Below are 16,803 nucleotides of genomic sequence, written 5' to 3'. Positions count from 1 at the left end.
GTCAGTTTTCAATTAATTTTTACAGTGGGTAGGGATTAGAGGAGGTGACTGAAAGTGAATTGGGTTGAGAGTTAGCCAGACACTGATACATGAGACTCACCACAGATTATTTTCTGAACCTTATTTCATATCCGTTAATTCAGTGAGAGCCACATGATTGTACCACTGAATACTTTAACGCTTCTCATTGCCAACATTCTAGGAATTAATTAATCTCTTTTAAGAAATTTCTGTTTACTTGCAGGTGGAGACAACATGGATAAAAACAGAGACAGAGAGGAATCTCCCTTCATCTGGTTCCCTCCACAAAAGCCTATGACAGCCACGGCTGAATTAGGCTAAAGCCACAAACCTGGAACCCAATCCAGGTCTCTGCCATGACTGACAGGGACTCAAGAACTTGAACTATAACCTCTGTCCCCCCAGGTATGCATTAGCCGAATTGCTAGAATTAGCTATGATTGACAGCCGAGTTTAAACTTGAACTCAGGCTCCCTGATACGGAATGTGGTTGACTCAGGTGGTACCTTATGTACTGGTGCTGCTTGTACCTGTATTGTGAGTCATTCTGAATATTCACTTTTAATCAGTGCATTGCTTACCAATTTGTATTTTTCAGAGGGAACTAGAACAAAGTAAGGGCGAAATATCAATTGGCCATTTTGTCGTTGTTGTTACTGCCACATGGGCAAGTAAGAGGATTTTAACACACACAAAAAAAAAAATGAGAAGAAAGGGATGATATTTAAATAACGTGTGGGAAACTTTTATTAAGGAGAACTGCAGATTGGTTCAGGGGGAAATAGCATGTCAGAATATCTTTCCAAATTTTAACAAATGACATATGAATCTTGGAGAAGCTGTTTTACGTGGGTGGGGAGCTCTGCGTGAGCTGCAGATCCTTTAGGCTTGAAGCTTTTCTGATTCTCAATCACATGACTCGTTTGCATTTCTCACGGATGTTATTAAATATCTTTTTTCTGGTTTCCATTTCTCTTTTTGTCCTTCAGCTTTTCCGCATAGGTAGCTGAGCTCTTTCTGCATCTTACAAAATTGCAGTTGGCTATTCTAATGCTTATTTTCCTTGGCGTTCACAGTGCAAATTTGTATTTATGATTTTAGATTTGCGCAGCTCTTTTGTATCTAAGGAAAATGGTGTGCGAATGACAATTCAATAGATTTATAAGTATTATGTACATACGTCACGACACATTTTGAATGGGAAGAAACTGGAATGATAGTAGTAGGGATGATCTCAGTGGTGTAGAAAGGTTATTTTTTCAACAAACAATACTGAAAATTAAAAATCATTCATGGGGAAGAACGTTGCATCGATAGTGGGAAGCTTGTTTCAGTTTGCTGGGCACCTGTCTAGGCCCTGAGGGTGCTGAAACCCTGGGAAGTCCTTTTGGGCACACCAGATGGGCTGGTCCCTTAGCTTTTTAATTTTTTTTTCCATTGTCTCATGTCGGAAACATATTTTCACAGCTGATTAACATATAACTTATAACGATTCTTTTTGTTGCAGGATTTTTGACTCTGAATATGGCAGCAACCTCAAATTCTTGTCTCGCAAGAAAGAAGAATTTTCATGCGGACACAGTTTAGTTTTAACGCAAGATTTATTAGAAAAGCTGAGAAGAGAAGACTCCAGTCCTAGCAATGGGAGGGGGTTTTGAGATAGAAAGGACCCTTACCTCCTGCCACAGTGGCAGGAGGAAAAGTGAAAAAGACCCTAAGTCCTCCATAGTGGCAGGAGGACAAGAAGAACCCTCTGCCATAGTGGCAGGAAGAGAAGAAGAACCCATATCAATGGTGGGGAATGCACCTTGTAAAGGTTTCCCTCAAAGATGTTTCTCCATGAACAAAGAAAATTCCTGGTTTCCATGGTACCTGGCTTTGGGACAAAAGGCCACAGAGGTGCCAGACATAGGACATTCCAGGCCTTAGGCAGATGTGTATTACTTCTTCCTGCTCTCCTTTCAATGATAAAGAGATCAGCCTGAGGCCCTCCCACGATGGCCAGAGGTAGTGGCCAATACTTCAGGTGGGGAATTGGTATGTTAATAGCACTCCTGTCCCTTGGAAGAGACGTGCCCTGGTGAATCTAAGACATGGTGGGGAAATTCTCTTTTACTCGGGGACCCAGAATACCCTAACTGCCTACTACCCACTCTAACTGCTCTCTCATTTTTACTTCCTGTTGCACCTATAAAACACTTAGGATTCTGGGTGAATAACAGATTTGCAAGAAATGTTTGACATTAGATAACAGAGAATATAGCCCATTAATCTGTATCTAATTAATTTAGGAGTCAGTTACATCTCACTGGATAATCGTTGTAAACTCTGAAGTACCTCCCCCCCCCCACTTCTGATTCGTGTAAGATACAATAGTTCTTTGACTTGAGGAAACCCAGTGAACAGTGCTGTGGCAATGAAATAAGATCAACATTGCAAGATGCGTGAGTTCCTTTACAGCGAGTATTGTTGGAATTCTCAAGTTAAAAAGCTAGATACGGTTTATCATATTACTCTAGCGCCTTTTGTGATGTGCCCAAAACCTTTGAAGTTCCCTCTTCATCAAATTCCCTGATGAGAATTTACAGGGCCCCCTCAGGCTTGATGACACAGGGGCTTTGCCTAGGACAATACTTGGGCCAAGTCAGCATGACTGCTTGACATAGTCTGTCCGGCAGAGGGCGCAGACACACCTATGCTAAGACCAGGACCCATTCTGGAACGGTCGGTGATGGGCAGCAAGAAACTCAGGGCCTGTCTGGAAATGCTGAAAACCAGAAACAGTGAGAAAACAGGTCCTGCAGGAAAGCACGAAGATGACTGGTCAAGAGGCACAGTGCTGTTTTGCACAAGTTGTGATGACTCAGTGAACAGTCCCATTCACACAAATCTATGCAATCTTACAATGTTACCTTAAGCTAAAGTAAAGCAAAACCAACACTGTACTAAATGATTCATGTTGGAGGGCCAGCGCAACAGCAACAGAGTTCATTTTAGGAAAGCACTGAATACCCAAACCAAAGACAATAATGAAATTTTAAAGTCTAAATATTTTTAAAATTCAGTTACTTCCTTTGCATCTAATGATGGCATCTGATGTGGCTGATGTCTTAGAATTTCTGATATTTAGGTTCACACACTGTTTGAAACGGATTGGCCTGTGAAGATACGTAGGATTATAGCCACAACCTCTGTGTTACACAAAGCACCACTGCAGCCCAGAGCAGTTATGTGATTTAAATACATCTAGCTGGACAAATCAGATCCAGTTATCCTGAAACAAACTCATCTCTTTCTACACTCACTCACCACACTCTCCAATTACACATTGGATTTTCAACAACACATTCTGTTTATTTTTAATCATTACCATGCTTTTAAGCAAAGACGTGTATTTCTCATAAATAGTAAGATAATTCCACCAACACTAAACTTGATCCTCTGATTTGTGTCCTAAAATGTTAAATTGTCCTGCAAAATATGAAGTCTGAAAAAAAAAACACTTGAGTGTTGTTTTCCAAAGAGCTGCAGATTTTTGTGTGTGCGTGAGTAGGAAAAAAAAAACTCTATTTCTAGATTCAGTTAGACATTTTTTAGTACTTTAGGGATGGACACTATGAAATTTTGGGAATGAGTTGATAGTGGTGCAACTGCATCAAGCGATGTTCTGTGCTCACCAGAGAAATTCAGTTTCCTCGTTGAGGCTGGAGGGGGAGATGCAGTCTCCAGGGACAGTGTGACATTGCTGAATGCTTTGTCTGCCTTCTGTTTTATTCCGGGCAGTGACAGCTGTTTGACTTTTCTCCCCGGACCCCACTGTCATTTACTATCCTACAGTAAAAATCGACTTGATTACAGTTAGGAAAAAATGGGCTCTGTGATTTGGCAACGAAATTCTTCCCTACTACTGTTGAACCTCTTCGTCTAAAAAAAAATGAAAGATACTCTCAGGGGATCCAGTGTCCCTGACCCTGAAAGCCAAGCCACAGCAGAGCTGTTTGAGGTGTAGATTTACTTGTGAATGACATGTTCTGGTTTCTGCATCAAGAACAGCTCTTCTTCAAGCACAGTTATCCAACAGGTGGATTATAGGCTTAACTAACCGGCGCTCAACTGCTATGACTTTTGGCTTTGTGTCCAAATATACATTCAACAGCAACTGACTTTGCTTCTGAGACTTCACAGAAGAGGAGAATGAGTGAAGCGGTGATAAGGAATGAGCTACCTTTGTTTATTAGATTGTGCACATGAAATTTATTAATGCTTGCATACAATACATATCCAGACACAGTGCTCAGCTGTAACTGAAATGAGATGCTGGGGTTGTTGCTCATCTCTAGGACAATTAAAGGGGAAACGCATATGCTAGTTTTCAGCTTTGACTTTCTTATTCTGTTCTTAGCTGGGTTTTTAGCATGGCTTAACTTCCCAGTGCACTGTCTCATGTTGATTGCTCTCAGTGTAGTTACTTCTTTGTATCAAGACAGATGTGTTGATGGGAAGAATTCTGCTTCCGTTTGCAACCAGCAAGATTTCAGACATCATAGCATGTTACATGGGCATTTTCATAGCTTATATTTCCGGGGTTTTTTAACCACTGTATATAGCTCCATGGGGCTAAATTTGTGAAATTTTTCCATTTCTGTAAATATAACTATTGCAATTCATTATATAACATATTCTCCTTGCTAGTAACCCTTCTACGTTGAACTAAGAAATATTTGTTTTATGTATGTAGAGCATCCTCTTTATCCTCTCACGTGGTTTATGTTCTCATTGTTCTGTTTCTGTTTCCCATGAAATTATTCACTTTGGTGACAGGTATGATGCTTCGTCCATTCATGCAACTGGTGAGGTATTCACTAATGCATTCGTATCTTACTTATTTGTTGAGCATTTCCTTTGTGCTAGGTACATCGCATGTACACACACATGCCCTCACATGCACACACTCGTACTGTTTAGGATGAAACGAGATATGTTCCTTGTGTTTATGGAATAATTGAGCTTGTGGTCTAATGAGAAAAGCAGAGATTAATAAGCTTATGAAACATAAAATGTATGATCAGTCAGTGTGATAAAAGAAGGAAAAGTATGTGCTGCCATAAAATTAGTTATACTTAGCTGAGATGGGGTAGGGCAGGTCGTCAGAGAGAAAGTCTGAGCAATATGGCTTTTGAACTGAAAGGTGAAGAAGAGGCAAGAAAAGAGTATGTCATGCGATAAAGCCACATGCTCAAAGCCATGGGGTAAGTTTAAGAAGTGATGAAAGAACATTGTGGTTGGATCATAGAGGCTCATCCTATGAGAAACCCAGTAGATAAAGCTCTCTTGGACACAGTTGGCCAGGGTTTGGACACCCTGGTGTTATTAGCTTCTGATTTAAGAGAAAGTGAAATCCAATGTAGAATTTTAATCAGGGCAACCTAGGGTCTCATTAAAACTATTTTGGCTCTGGTGCAAAGAATGGATTGGTTTGGATCACAATGTGTGTAGAGATTTACTAGGGAGGCCCTTGCAGGCATACAATCAAAATATGGTATAGTGTATACTGGGATGGAAGGAAAATTTCCAGGATGCTGGGATGAAACTAGGTCCCTATAGCTTTTGCACTGGGAACATTTTCAAAATTGAGTGGTTCTGAGCACAGTCACTTAGCGTTCCAGCTGTGCCTTGATTGTCATTGCATCTCTAGCACTGGGCACAGGGCAGGGCTTGTGGCAAGTGCTGAACATATATTTGTGCAAGTAAATATGGAAATCAGACAATTAAAACAGCACACATATAAATTTACAATTCCAGTGGGGGGAAAATATGTCTCAATGACTCTTTAAAGTCTACCATCCAAACTTCAGAAATCATTTAATGATCATTGATAGAAAGTGCTACTAAACTTACTGCAAAATTTGAATACTTGCTTATTCCTTTGTGTGGTGGTTGCTTCCACTGTGGGTTGAAAAGGGTGTGGGGGCCTGGTTTGGGCTATATGGGACAGAGTTCTGCACTCCTTAAACAATGTCTGCCATGAATGTGCAGCATAGAAAAGGGGGTGGAGTGTTCACCACATACTGCTTCTATACGTTTTACTGTAATTACTTCATTGTTGCAGTGTGATAGAAGCTGTCTAACTTCTCTGAAGGCTTCTTTCTATTCACCTGTTTTCGTTGATTTATATTTCAGCTGTGTGTTCTTCAACAAATCACACAGAGGTGGGCACCCATTTTGTTGTTTTGTATCAACTAAAATTAGCATTGTTGTAACAACTAAAAAGGCTTGACAGTTTAGTCTACAGCAGTAAACTGTCTTGACCACACTATCTGTTGTACTCATTTTGTACATGAAATCAAAAGACATTTTTAACTTATATTTGAATTGGAACAGGATACAATTGTGGCAGGTTGGAGGTCCCCTGAACTTTTGCCGCTCTCCAAAAGCACCACGTTTGATCTGATTGTAGTTTGTTATGCATCCGTGCCCCAAAGCTCATCCAGTGCCCCTTTTCCAGAAAGTTTCTTCCTACCTTCATATCACATTGGGACCTCTCACTTTGCCAATGACCTGACTTTAACTCCTCTGCCTATAGTGCATACACTTCTGTATTGATTCCCAGGCCCATTTAATGGTAACTTCAAAGCTTTCATTATGAGTGTTTGATTTAAAAAAAAAAAATCCTCTTTAATTTATGTCTTTGGGAATCCCTAAAGAATTAAGTAAGTTTTTGGACTCTAAAGGTTCAGATGTTCTTGCTGCCATTTGAACCTTTGAGTATGTGCTATCAACACAGCTAAAGCACAGAGTTAATTTCCTTTGTCATTAAATGATGGCATTAATTACTCCCAAATTCCTAAATGCAAGAGGCCTAAGCAAAAGTGTGCAAAGCTAATCTCCATCACTCCCTTGATACTCCAAACTGAACAGGAAATCCCAGAAGAAAATATTAAGCTGTTAGTTGGCCTGCATAATTTGTCCCAGTGTAACAGTATTGAGAGTCAAAACGATGACATCTGCAACGAAAACAAGCTACCATGCCACTTCTTCAAGTGCTATAGTACTACTTCTATTGTAGAAGAATAAAAATGCATGGATATTTATTTAACAAACAGCAGAAACACACACACATGCTGCTGCTTTCTGACATATCTCTAGCTGATTACCCTCATCTTCCTTGCACTATGTGGGAGTGACTCTATTTCCATGATCTGGTGGTTAGGATGAACTGTGTGACCATTGCATCGCAAAGTGCTGAATGAAGAATTGAGATAGGCTGAGCTGTTATTTCTTATTTTCAGCATTGGATTGTTGTGCTGATGTGCTACAGATTGTGCAGCTGTAGAAGAGTAGAGACAGGCTTGTCTGAGGTCACCAAGTCACTGTATGGACCACAGACACTCTCAAGAGTTACTGAAGTCACAGCAGAACTTACAAGAGCAAGAAATAAATGCATGCTGTGCTAAACCACTGGAGTTTGGGGTTTGCTTCCACAGCATACCTCTTCTATCCTGATTAATTCAGCGACCTTAGGGAGATTGTTATTTCTTATCAAGTGCAGTAGTGCTACCGATTTTTGGATGGTTGCGTTCAAAGATTGTATGGGAGAGCAAAATAAATGATGATAACCCACAACTATTCCCCTGATCGTGGCTTGGTTCTGCCTCCATATGTTTGAGCTTGGAAAAAGTTTTCCATATGTGGGAGTGAGCTCAAATATGATAGTGTTTTATTACATTTATAGATGATCAAATTAAGAGTTTGTTTTCACCAAAACTTAAAACACTCATGCCTAGTTATGTTTGTAATATGCATTTCCATGACCTGCATGAAGACTCCATGTATAATGCACCACTTATTAAATTTTATTGGGATATAATTCATATATGCTAAAATTCACCATGTAAGTTTTATTTGTTTTTCGAGAGAGACAGGGAGCTGAAGCATGGTGGTGGGGCATCGAGTTTCTACCTGCTGATTCACCCCCAAGTACTGTAAGGCAGAAGCTCAGAACTGAGCAATTCATGCAAATCTTCCACCCATTCACCACATGAGGGGCAAAAGCACAATTACTTATGCTGTCACAGTAGCCTCTCCCAGTCTATATCATCAAGAACCTGGAATCCAGTAACAGAGCCTAGTGTTGATTCAAGATATTTGGATATGCAATTTGGCAAGCTATCCAATGCAAAGCCAATTACCTGCTCCAAGTTCACCATTTTAAAGCATGTGATTTTATAAATCTTGTTGAGTGCATACTATTGCATAATCACTACCACTATGAAGATATTGGTAGAAGATTTTCACATCAAAAACTTGCCCAAGTACCTCTGTATTCCATCCTTTCCCCCATCTCCACTCCATGGCAATCACTTCTTTAGTTCATCTGCCTTTGATTTTGCTCTTTTCAGGGATTCCTGTAAGTGTAGCCGCACAATGGGTAAGACTTTCCTATCTGGCTTCTTTTAGTAGTATATTAGCCTTTGCAGTTCATTTTTGGTGTTTCATCAACAGTTCATTCCTTTTTGCTACTGAGTGGTATGTCATTTTGTGGCATTATCACAACTGGTTTACCCATTTACCCACTGAAGCACATGTAGGCATGGATAAAACTGCTATGAAAACAATGGATGTGGTGTTCTTATTCCTCTTAGATAAATACTAAGAAGAGGCATTGCTTGGTTGTATAGTAAGCAGATGTTCATTTTTTTTCAAAATTATGCTTCAAAGTGGCTGTGACATCTGCATTGTCACAAGCAAAATCTTTGAGTTCTGGATGTTTCCCATCCTCACCAACTCTTTGTATTACCAGTTTTTGAAATGTTATCTATTCTGGCATGTTTCTGCATATCTTTGTTGGCGAGATGTGCCTGCTATAGACAACAAGTAGATAGTACTTTTTTTTTTTTAAGTCTGCTGATCTATGTCTTTTGATTGTTGAGTTTAAGGGTCAATATTGACAGGTAGTGATTTGGTCCTGTCATTTAGCATTGGGTTTCTCATTGTTTGATTCAGGTTTCCTTTGTAGTTTTGAGATAGTCACCGTTTTTGCCTTTAGGCTGGGCAGGTGTTGCTCTCTGTGTCTGTAGCACATCTTTAAGCAACGTTTGTGGTGGAGGTCTGGTAGAGGCAAAGTCTCAGAGTTGTTTTTGTTTGTTTGCTTGTTTTTCCTTTGGAGCGATTTTATTTCATTTTTTGTTAAAACAAATGAAAGCTTTTTCTGGGTATGTTATTGTGGGCTGGCAGTTGTTTTTTCTTTTAGGTCTGAAGTATGTCACTCAATTCTTTTCTGGCCTCTAAGATTTCCTCTGAGAGGTCAGCTGTAGGCCTGATTTGGATTTCTATACCTGCTAATTGACTTTTCTCACATGTACATATAAGTGTCTTTATGTTTAATGGAAGACATTTGTTATGATATGTGTGACAAGGATAGCTTCTGATTGAATCTTCCTGTACTATCTTTCCCCTTTCTCATTTCAATAGAGTTCTCATTTGTTATCTTTTTGAATGAGTCTTTTAACCTAGTTTGTATTTCTACACCTTCAACAACTTGTATAATTCTTATGTTTGACCTCTTAACTGGTCACCTCATCCCTTGTGTTTATACCTCTTTTGTCCATGGCCATTGTAACTTAGATTAGTGGATTCCATTTACTGGACATTTTTTTTTAAGATCTGTCATCCACAGGACTAAAGGTTGACTTCACTGGTTTTGCCCAGTGCATGGTTTTCCATTTCTGTCACTCCTGCCACTTCCTTCAGTGAGTCTCCATCCTGAGCTCCCATAATTCTGGCATGGCATCCGTAGCCTGAGATCCCTGATCACCATTCTGCCCCCTGTAACCCCATGTTGTGGCAGCACTGCTGTCTGCTCAATCTTTTTCCTGCTCATGGTTCCAGTAGCACCTTGGATTATGGAGACATCAGCTGTGGTTTTATCTAGTACTCCTTCGATGGGCATCTGGGTTGTTTCCATTTCTGCTATTGTAGATGGTGCTGCTGTAAACATAGGATTACAGATCCCTTTCTCACATGCAGATCTCATTACCTTTGGATATATTCCCACAGTGGGTTAGCTGGATCATACAGGCCTATTTCCAGTTCTCTTAGCACCCTCCATAATGACTTCCATAGTGATTGCACTAGCCTACACTCCCACCAACAGTGAAGGAGGGTGCCTTTCTCCCCACATCCACACCAGCAGGTGCTGTTAGTAGATTTTTGAATATAGGCCAATCTTACTGGATTTCGGTGGAACTTCAATGTGGTTTTCATTTATATCTCCCTGACAGCTATCAGCTATGACTTTAAACTACGTAGTCTGACTACAGGGATGTCAGTGGTGCCTGTCACACTTTTTTTTTTTTTTCATTTATCTTGATGCTAAAAACTGCTGGCAGTTACAACCAGGGGAAACCTGGACCTATTTTAGTTGGGACGCTGGGGACGCCAAGTCAGTATTGTTTTCCCAGCGAACTGATGAAATGGGTTTAGCTGGAAGTGCGTTCTCTTCTGGCTTTTGCATGCATAACTCACTGTTGTCCGTGTAGGGAATATGCTATAGAACTCAAAATGGCATGCAATATGTCACTGATGAGTGTTTGGGCCATGAAATCCGCCCTTTTCACACCCATTCACTAAGGTTCTGCCACTCTGATTTCTGCTTATAATATGATTTTTAAAATCAGCTGGATTCATAATTGTATGGCTTGATACACCCCCTCATTCCTGGTTATCTCCCTTTTCCACGTGACCCCTTGTGGCATCCCAACAGTCATTGTGGTATCTGCTGCTGTGTCACTCTACTGTTTCTGCTGCTTCCTTGTGTTCAAGGATCTCCAGATATCCCTCTGCTGTCAACCTGTCAAATACCGTTTCCCGGAACTGCACCCTCTCTACTTTCCTTGGCTAATCCTTTGCCATCCATTTTAATGTGTCCTCCCTCTAATCTGCTTTCTAACTTCTACTTTTGAAAAACACATCAGATGATATCCAAACTTTTCTCTTGCAGTTTTAACACCTCTTAAGTGGAATACTTCAGATTTGCCATCCATGTGATGTTTCTGTTTGATTAGCTGAAAGAAACATTTATTCATTAACTGTAGGTTTAATAGGATTTCATAATGTACAAGCTTTTGCCCCTTGTTGTCTGCTTTGGATTAAGCTTTTTGATTTTATTATTTCTATTATTGTTGTTGTTCAGCGTGTCTTCAAGGAATAGAAAGGGAAAAAGGTTGAAAGGCAAAACTGGTATCTTTATCACTGAGCTTAATTTTTCCAATATGGAGAAAAGGTCAAAGTTAATGGCTAACACAAAACTCTATCTCGAGTTGATTTCCCCACATGAATTCCTCTGTGCATCAGCATTGATGTCCAGATTGTTTGTACTAAAAAATGTTCTACTGTGTAGTTCAATTGTGAAATTTTCTCTTTTGGAGTTTCTCTACTGGCAGAACCTGGTGCTTTTGTGGGCAAGATAGGAAACTGTTTCCCAATAATTCAGTAATGGGAAAATAACACTGTAGACCTACTTTGAGAATCAAAAATAATTTGTATAACAAAAATAATCGGTGCCATATCATGCAATTCTTGTCAGCTACGTGTGCCACAATATGCACTGTGCAGGAGAAACTCATTTATTTTCTTTCCAGTTAATAGCCATGATATTAACTAGGATGGAAGGGAAGTGATTAAAATCCATTTACAAATGTTAATTTTAAAGTGTCTTCAGAGCATGCTCCACATCGGGGACCCTGGCATGGGTGGGAGGTGGGTGGAGCTTCTCCTCTTTCTCCTCCCCTAATCCCAGATACAGAAAAAAAAAAAAAGAATATGGAGTCAATGGTCTTACCCACTTTGCTGTAGCTCTTGACCGTTTGTGTCCTAATCAACTATGTAAAGATTATCAAAATAAAATAATCCAAAAAATGTTAATTTTAGAAGAGTAGAATCTTCTTAAGAACTGATTCAAATCTCTGTGTACTATTGAAGGTGATCTCTTTTTTATATTTTTAATTGTTATTAGTATTTTCCATTATATGGTTTTGTAGGTGTAGGAATCCCCCCCTTTAAAGGTGATCTTTGGGCCCGGCGCGGTGGCGCAAGTGGTTAAAGGTCCTCGCCTTGCACGCCCGGGATCCCATATGGGCGCCGGTTCTAATCCCGGCAGCCCCGCTTCCCTTCCAGCTCCCTGCCTGTGGCCTGGGAAAGCAGTTGAGGACAGCCCAAAGCTTTGGGACCCTGCACCCGTGTGGGAGACCCGGAAGAGGCTCCTGGCTTCGGATCGGCATGGTATCGGCCCGTTGCGCTCACTTGGGGAGTGAATCATCAGACAGAAGATCTTCCTCTCTGTCTCTCCTCTCTGTATATCCGCCTTTCCAATGAAAAAATAATAAAAATAAATCTTTAAAAAAAAAAAAAAGGTGATCTTTAAAGAGATTGTGTGCTTGGACTTTGGGGGACATTTTTCACACTTTATTTGCACAGATGCACATGGTTTATAGAAACCACATACAACACTAAACGCTGAGGTCCATCATTTCTTTTGTGTGGTCTGAGAAGTGATGTCCACCTTCCTGATCCACACCTCTAAATACAGCCAGGATTTTGAACAAATACATACCTAATGTTCAAACTAATTTATGTTTATTACTTTAAGTCAAGACTTTAAAATGTGCTAAACTTTTCAATAGGAGCATTACAGATATGAACTATACTCCTCTTTGCGTTTCAATAGAGAGAAAGCAACTTTAATTTGCATTTGGTTCCCTGACTCAGTAGAGTTATATAATAGGTAGAGATGCAGAGATTTATGGGCCCATCTGCCCCTAGAACCATTACACATTTTGACTTATACAATAACGTTTACTAAGCATTGGTTTGTTAGACGATGTGCTAATTATTGGGGCTACACAGCTGCAGACACTAAGGATGTTCTCCAAACTTACAAGCTAGTAGGGGATAGCAATGGAATATTTGACTTTCAAATACTGGTTGGTGAGTACACCTGGAATGTTTATATATGAGTACAGAGCTGTAATGAGATAACTGAAAAATAATTCTTAAATTTTATTTAGAGGAAAGTATCTTTGTTGCCTTTCTGGTTGTACATACACACACATACACGCACAGGACAACTGCATTTCTCATCAAACTGCCAGCTTTACTTCTGGCTTCCTGATAATACAGGCACTGGGAGAAACAGATGAGGACTCAAGTACTCTGGCCCCTACCACCCCATGGGAGACTTAGAAGGTGTTCTAGGCTCCTGGCTAGGACCTGGCCTGGCCCTAACTATTGTAGGCATTTGTTTAGTGAATCAGCAAGTGAAAGATTTTTCTGTCTGCCTCTGTCTGTTCTCTTTCTGTGTGTGCATGTGTGTCGCTCTGTCTTATAAATAGAAAATGAAAATAAATAAGAATTTAAGAAAGCACATGTGAAATTTAAAATAGGTAAATAAATGTAAGGAGAAATTAAAAGAATGCATAATCTGACGACTCAGAAATAATTAGTTGGTGCTGTTCTGATATGGTTTCTTCTTAATTAAATGGAGTGTGTGTATGTGTGTATTCAATTGTCTTACATGTAGTTGACTGCTAATGTGTATGGTCATCCTGTCCCCTTATCTTTAATAATGGAAAAATCAACTTATCTTTAATAGTGGGAGAAATCAAATAATCAAACTTGTTCGGATTGTGTCTAAAAAGAAGAGTAAGTTACACTGTGTGCAGGTCTGCGGACTTCTCAGAGCAAAGAGCATGAGGCTCAGCACGTGGTTTCTATTTTAAATCCTCAGAGGCCTTTTTTCTCTCACTTCCTGGGCTTCAGCTGTGTTCCTGGTACTTGAGGTTATTTGAGAGATGACCTCTCCATAAGAGAGCAGCTTTTTTCTAAATGCAGTTCCTGACTCTCAAAAACTAATGAGAATTTGGCAATGCTTAGCTATCAATAGCTTGTCACTATTAAGCAGTGAGCAAAAGCAGCTTCAGTTTTATGTCTCTGTTTCAACTCAAGAGGGGATTGCCAAAATGTGTGGATCCAGGGGTACCTATATCTGTTCTTGTAGGAGTTTCCATCTAGGGTTGGAAGATAAAATTCAGGATACCCAGTTAAGTTTGAATTTAAATAAACAATGAGTCATTTTGAAGTAGTATGGACCATGCAGCATTTGGGACATACTTATAATATAAAATGCATTGTGCCTTGTTCATGTGAAATTCAGAGTTAATTGAGTTTCCTTTATTTATATTTACTAAACTTAAAAACTGTAACTCTTTTTTTCCAGGAATTGAGTCACTGTTTTGAATCCATCTCCTCCTTTCCTTCTTTTTGCTCATCTACCAGGTGCGTTGAGATGTTCAGTGTAGCTGGTTTCACTTCCTATTGGCTTACGACATCATCAGTCTAAACATAAGGATGTTTGGTATTAGAATCATTTCTTCCCACATATTTATTATTTGTTTGAGAGAACTGCCATATGCTAAGTCACTTCTTGGACACTCACAATGACCAGTACTGGCCAGGCTGAAGCTGAAACGCAGGAGCATCAAGCCTTGTTGTCCACACAGGTGACAGAGAACCAACTACCTGATTCTGCCCTATGTATCTTCAGCATCTCACTGACAGGAAGCTGGAGTCAAAAGCTGGAACTGAATATTGAATCCATATACTCCAACATGGAGCATGGATGGTCTCTTCAGCTAAGCTAATGTGTATCCTGGAACAATATTTTATCATTAAAAGAATATCTAAGAATGGATACTGAGCCTCATTCTAAACATTTGCAGTCCAGTTACATACACAATTCAACATTTATAATTGCATGGAAAATAAATATTATTTTAACAGTCCTACATGTGGATTTGAGACTTTCTGCACCAAAATAAATGCATACTACCCTGTGATAACACACATCATCAGAATCTAGTTTGATGTACTAAGAGGAATAAGACATACATTTGAAAATAGCCCCTACTAGAACAACATGAATTCTGTTTAAATTGAGGGAAGAACAAGCATCAACTTGATGGTCAGGGTTTGTGGAAACAGTAAAATCAGTTTCCAAAAGTATGTGGGGACAATGCTTCAAAAGAAACATGAGTTGCAAATGAGTGGCTCATTTTGAGAAGGAGTAAGACAATACTGAGGATGAAACCAAAAGTGGCAGAGCAATTTATCAATTTGCAAGGACAAATTGGGCCATTGCTGTGCTCTAAATGAAGAGGACCGATACTTATGATCAGAAGCAACAGCAAGAAGAGTAGACATCTCCATTGATTTGGTCTACATATTTCTGGCTGAAAAATTTAAGTAGGACCAACTTTCTGCTCTGCTAACATTGTTGCTCACACATCAGCTAGGAAGAGAACTTCCCAGAAAATTTTAAACATTTCTTTGAAAATGGTCACACAAGAAATTTTCTTTACAAGCAGGGAATCAGGAAGAAAAAGCACAATTGAAATGATGCTATCAAGAGGTGGGAATGGTCCAGTCAATGGAAAATTGAACAGGCCAAGCGCAAAATTCATGACAAAAATATATTTAATTATTGTAACAGGTTCTTGTAGGTTTTTTTCCCTTTTTTGTGGGGAGGGGGGATAAAATTGCTCAAAGTGTAGAAATGAATATCAAGTGATGCAGGATAGCTCTATCAGAAAATCCTTCTCCACTACAATGCTGCTCCTGCTTATTCTTCTCTTCCTGCTTATTCTTCTCTTAAAGAGCACAATTTTTCATTAAATATCATAAACATATTGCATTTAAATAATTGAATTCCCAGGAACCTCAGCTCTTTAGGGATAGATGCAATGACGGATATGGGGGCCGCCTGTACAGCAGAGCAGCCAATGGCTGTAACAACATCATCACACGTCAGGGCACTGGCTGAGTCCTGGCGCTTATGCTTCCAATCCCTCTCCCCATTGGTGCACCTGGGCAAGCAGAGGATGATGGCCCAACTACTTGCACCCTTTCCATCCATCTAAGAGACCTGAGTAGAGTTCCAAGCCCCTAGTTTTGGACTGATCCGGTTCTGGCCATTGTAGACATTTAGGGGAGTGAACCGTTAGGTTAAGAATTTCTTTATTCCTACTGTTTACTCCCTTCTCTCTGCCCCACTCTCTCTGTGTCACTCTGCCTGAAAGATAAGATTTAAAAATCTTTTAAAATTATTTGTTATGTTAATTTTTTAAACTATCAACAGGTTTATAATATATTTTTAAAAAGAGAGATTTATTTATTTTTATTGGAAAATCGGAAATATAGAGAGAAGGAGAGACAGAGAATATCTTCTATCTGTTGATTCACTCCCCAAATGGCCACAACATTCAAAGCTGAGCCAATACAAAGCCAGGAGCCTGGAGTTTCTTCCAGATCTCCCATGCATGTACAGGGCCCCAAGGTTTTGGGTCATCCTCTACCTCAACTCCAGGTCACAGACAGGAAGCTGGATGGGAAGGCTTGCCACTGGGACATGAACCACACCCATATGGGATCCCGGGTGTATGCAAGGGGAGGATTTCAGCCACTAGGCTACCACACCAGACCCTATTCTTTATTTTTTGTGACAACAGTTCCTTACACTCAGGGATTTCTCCTTCCAATCTTCCATCTGCTGCCTCAAGCACAAAATGGTTCTTAACAGCCAAAACCAAGCAAATTGGGAGCCAGAAATCAGGATCTTCTGAGTCTGTCCTGTGAGTGCCTTCCCAAGTCACCAATAGGTTTGTGTCCTAAAAAGTATAGCCACCAGGACACAGACCAGAGTTGGTCCTGCAGGCAAAGGTTTAGCATGTC

The sequence above is a fragment of the Ochotona curzoniae genome, unplaced genomic scaffold (assembly GCF_017591425.1).
Source record: "Ochotona curzoniae isolate NIBS_2020 unplaced genomic scaffold, NIBS_Ocur_1.0 contig_3498, whole genome shotgun sequence".
Classification (NCBI taxonomy): Eukaryota; Metazoa; Chordata; class Mammalia; order Lagomorpha; family Ochotonidae; genus Ochotona; species Ochotona curzoniae.
Note: the sequence above shows the minus strand (reverse complement) of the source record.